This window comes from Capsicum annuum, chromosome 6 (assembly GCF_002878395.1).
Source record: "Capsicum annuum cultivar UCD-10X-F1 chromosome 6, UCD10Xv1.1, whole genome shotgun sequence".
Lineage (NCBI taxonomy): Eukaryota > Viridiplantae > Streptophyta > Magnoliopsida > Solanales > Solanaceae > Capsicum > Capsicum annuum.
Genome location: NC_061116.1, coordinates 185,621,123 through 185,626,123, shown reverse-complemented (window position 1 = coordinate 185,626,123; position 5,001 = coordinate 185,621,123). Strand labels below are relative to the sequence as shown.

Below are 5,001 nucleotides of genomic sequence, written 5' to 3'. Positions count from 1 at the left end.
CAGGTCGATAATAAACTAAGACAATACTTGTAATGACTACATCGGAACGCTCTGCCTCAGGCTTCATGCAAAAGCATAACAGTGAACTTTATCATCTATCGTCTATGTCACTCCTCTACCACCTCCTCTGCCAGTTAGTGGCGCACCTCTACCTCCGTGAAATCTGCTTTGACCCGTAGAAGAGGGTGTTGCTGCTTGTGGGACCCTTTACCTGTATACTGAATAATCCCTCCGTAGATGATTCGGTCTACCACACTCATAACAGGACGTGGAAGCCATCAATTAACGAGAATAACCTGAATATTCGGTATGGCCACCACGATCTGAAAACCACTAAGATAAACCCTATGAAGCCTGTCCGAAACCATAAAACCCCCGACTTGAATATCCATCCTCTGATATTTGTATCGCTGCCTGAACTTGCCTACCATGCTGAGGGCAAAAATCTTACCTGAATGAACCCCAACTTCAGTCAAGGTACTACTTGTCGCACCTTATTTAGAGCCAATGAAAACAGCACACAACATATGGTGACATGTGCCGTGACACTTGTGATTTGAAATTTAATTTTTAAATGCGCCACTTAACTTTTTAGGAAAATTAAGAAAAATTCATTTTTATTGAAAAATTCTATTTTAGTCTATCAAAAACATTTTGAAATTCTAAGTAAAATTTTGGTTACTCGAAGGGAAGGTGTTAGTCATCCCTCAGAGTTTATTCAAAGATAATCCTTACACTTAATATAGAAAAATATTAGAAAAAACTTTTATTTTGTTATTTGCTTAAAACAGTGATAAGAAAACTTTTATTATTATTTTTTATTTGTTATCTTATAAAAAGGAGAATTTAAGATACAACAGACATGATGCTACCGGAAGTAACGCAATTATATTGTATGAATATTTTAAAATAGCTTTTTATTTTTTATGATTGTGATAATACAAAGGAAAAACTTTATTATCTTTATATGCATAAAGTTGAATATGTGAGTAAAAATTTATAAAAATATTTTTAAAGCATAGAATAATTTAAGATGGATGCGAATGAGTATATTTGATAGTACGTAAAGAGGTAAATTTTTACTTGATTTGTGAAACTCAGATGGATTTAGATTAGTAATAAGCGAGAAGTAAATGTGATAATATAATACCTAGGTGTAACAAAATAGAGATAATAATAATAATACCTCGCATTTCTTATCCTTTGAAATCTGAAAACTAAAGTGTTTAAAATATAGCATAGGACGTTAGATTATTTATTGAGAACAAGTTAAAATTAGGAGGCAAACTCTCGTTGATAAATCCAAGATTTTTTAGCGACTTTCCCCCCCTTACTTCCTCGTTTAAATTGGTGGGCACGCTTTGATATTCAAAAATATGTAAAGTTTATAAAACAGTTTTACTTTGTCCATAGAAAATCTGCATTTTAAACTCTTGAAAAGTTATATGTTTGAGCTCTCAAAATCTATACTTTTCAGTTACTACAAAGGCTGTATTTTTTACACAGAAAAAAATCTGCGATTTGAATGCTCAAATGGCTGCGTTTTAAAACTCAAAATCTTGAATTCTAAACTCAGAAAGGGGTCAATTTTAAGCCTTGAAAAGCAGTATTTTTTCCCTCAAAATCTGCACTAGTACACTACAAAGTTTTGTAGTTTCATATTCTAGAAGAACGCATTTTATACAAAGAAAAAGCATTTTCGGGAGGTTGGAATAACCGAGTGACCAATTCTAGATGGTTAAGGCTAAACAAAATAGATATGAAGTAAATTCATCATCAATCAATGCACACCAAATAAATATTCAAACAAATACAAGATTAGTAGAACAAATAACAATAATAAGAAATCGTAAAGAAAAGGGACTTGATATGCCCAATTATTTTAGGAAGGGACCGATCCGTAGAGATGTAGACGCCGAATGTTGACAATTCTATAGCGGTTGACCCGATACTTGGGTCAAAAACGAGTTCCGATGCGGAACTCCCAACTCCTGAGTTACATGTAAAAAAAAAAAAACAAGGATAAGGTTAAGAAAACTGACTAATCACTTTTAAGGAGAATATTAGGAAAGCGGGTAAGCAAAATCACTCGAGCAGAAGCACGTCTCAAATATTTAAACAAAGATGCGTAAGCTATTGGTTGGGAGTTGTCCCGTAATTAAAAATGGAGAGCAAAAGTAAGGAACACCATCTGGTACTGACACAATGTTTAGGACCGTCACCAATTTCCATTTAGAAGGAAAAAATAAATTGCATCAATTATTAATAAAAGTTTGAAACCTTACAATGGGTTCACAACAATTATGAGAACATAATAGCCTTCAAAATAATTCCCTCAACTTAAGTTTAAAAAGGTCAACATGCTGGCTAACTTCAACATGGACTATTCCAAACTTTGGGTGTCCTTTGTTTCGGCAGAAAAGTTTTCTCAAATCTAACACCTAAAACGGATTCGACGCAGAACCACTAATAAAATTTGTCCGACAAATTTCCTTATTTTCAATCGAAACGCAGGTCTAAAATATCATGAGATAAGATGAAAATAACCCATTCATAACTTTGGACGTCAATTTGAGAATAATAGTTAAAGCTAAACTACACTTGAACTTGGACATGACGTAGCTAGTGACACTTCAACTGATTGAACTACGTCGCTTAGATATAGTACTACTAGTAGTAATATAATGACTAAGGCACCAAATAAGATGGTAAATAAATGGAAAGACAATTAGTTGACAGTTGCAGCCTGCAAGGTCGCAAATAATCTGTCCTAAAAAGTAAGATTTTCTTAATTAAGATAATTTTTCATCACATAAACAAGTGCGTGATAGGTTAATAGAGTTGATTTATTTTAATCAAAATATTATAAAGTGTATATTAGAGAAATCTAAAAAATTTATGGGTTATTAGAGTATATAAACCTAAGCAAAAGTACACTTCAAATGATAAACTAAAATGAGAACGTTTATTCGGCAAAATTCCACCAGCTTTTGACAAGCCAAATGAGAAGTTTAATATCTTACGAAGCATAGAGTTTCGAACAATTGAAAGGGATGGTCACATCTTATGCCAATGTTTAGATCAAAGCATAATTTTTTTTAAAAAAAAAAAAAGGCCGCAGAACAAACACCAAACTACTGTATATGTATTTTCAAAGCAGCACTAAAACAAAAGGGGTAACTTTAGGTGGGGAGAAAAAAAAATCCAGCCTTTATGCCATTTAGCAAAGAGCAAAATACATAGAAGCAACATGAAAGGAGATTTTTCTTGTAACCCGAAGACGTTAAATCTTTACTTGGTCGGGGAGGTAAGACAAGATTCCAACACACGATTCTTTAATAGTTTTGGATGTCATTCGAATATGCACCCTTATTAATATTCCACACTAAGATTAAAAGGGGGCGGGAACGATGAGAATAGAATGGCGGTAATTCCACATTCAAGTAACAAACTTGAAGCCATTCTTTACTCTGAAAATTCATATATGAAGAGTATGATGGACAAACACACCAAAACCAAGCTGCTATGTAGTCTCGGATGAAAATATCCTTTACGTTTTGAATCCTGTGAGAAATAGGCAATGATAGAAACGAGCAAACAGTAATAAAAATCCACCAGGTAGCTATACCTTGCGACAAGAATGACAATAAAGTCACGACGGGTTGAGGATAAAGGTCAGGCTCACATCAAAATCAAGACTAAAGATCAAGAACAGGACCGATAACTTTCCGTAATCACGATTAAACATTTAAGGACTAGGTTTGCAACAAGAAACCGCCAACAGCCCCAAAACAAACAGACGCACAAACGCACGCATATTACCACACGAAACAAAATTTCAGGACCAAAATTGCATACATCCGCAGGAAAATCACTGATAACATAAGTTTGAACAAAGTTTAGAGAGTCTCACATATTCATAAAACTCAGAAAAATATAGAACGGAAATGAAATTGATGAATCCGCACCTTGTTTGGTGCAGCAAACCGGAACGTTGACGTCGGGATAGTTTCCGGCGACTATGAACCCACTCCGAAACTTCAAATTTGGATAGAATCAAAAGAAAGAACTAGGAAATTTGACACCCCTAATTTTGGAACCTGTTCACGTCCCCTTTTTTTTTAAGATCTTGAATCCTTCTCCTCATTCTGGGTCGATGAATACCCTTTTATAGGCCAAATCCGAACTCAAAAATCCGGATTTGAAATCAAAATTGAAGAAGAAATGCAAGAATCGAGATGGATTTGAATTTCAAATCCGAATCTCTCACTTTTCCAGAGTATTGATGATGAATTTGAAAAAAAATTGAAGTCTTGCACCTGAAATGGTGCCTGATTATGCGGATATAGGCCTGGAGATGACAAGATCGGAGCAGTTTCGTAGGCCGATAGCCATTGCTGCAACTTTTGGGGAGATAAAGGAGAAAAAATAGAAGAGAGAAGAAGGCCTAATATTGTTCATGTTACTGTTTTGAGAAATGAGAGTAAAGACGGGTCAGTATAGGGAAGGGAATACGCGGATTTGGTTTATTAGGAGTGGGAAAAGCCTTTAAATGGGCTGATTATGTTGACTATAATTCAGACTGTCCGATCGTTTGATCGGACGGTTCATATTTAATTCAAGAAACAAAAAAATAATATATATGTATATGTATATATATATTTATAAACTTAGGAATCCTTACACTGGAAATAAATTGATGGACTAGATCATTTTGTGTGGAATTGTGAAGCGGACACAGCAATTGTTCTGAGTTTTCAGCTAATTTTTGGACATCTGAATTTTATAAAAAAGAGTTAAATTTAGGTGAAATAATAAATTAAAATGAAATTATCGTTGTCCCGAATATTCTTTTTCTATTGAAATTAATTTTGTTGATGCTCCCTGCTATCCTAAATTTATTTTAGTACATCATATATAAATTATATAAATAATTTAGTATACGCATCTAATTTAGTAATTTATAATTTTAATTTTATAACATTAACAAAATATACGTAT

General features: G+C 33.7%; 1 long non-coding RNA gene across 1 annotated transcript; it reads right to left on the bottom strand.

The window, feature by feature from the left end:
- Positions 1-1,760: 1,760 nt before the first annotated feature.
- Positions 1,761-4,633, bottom strand: LOC107856579. The gene is made up of 2 exons (XR_001670604.2): positions 3,969-4,633; positions 1,761-1,991 (listed from the first exon to the last, which is right to left on the bottom strand). It is a non-coding gene; the product is annotated as an uncharacterized LOC107856579 (long non-coding RNA).
- Between the last annotated feature and the right edge of the window lie 368 nt (positions 4,634-5,001).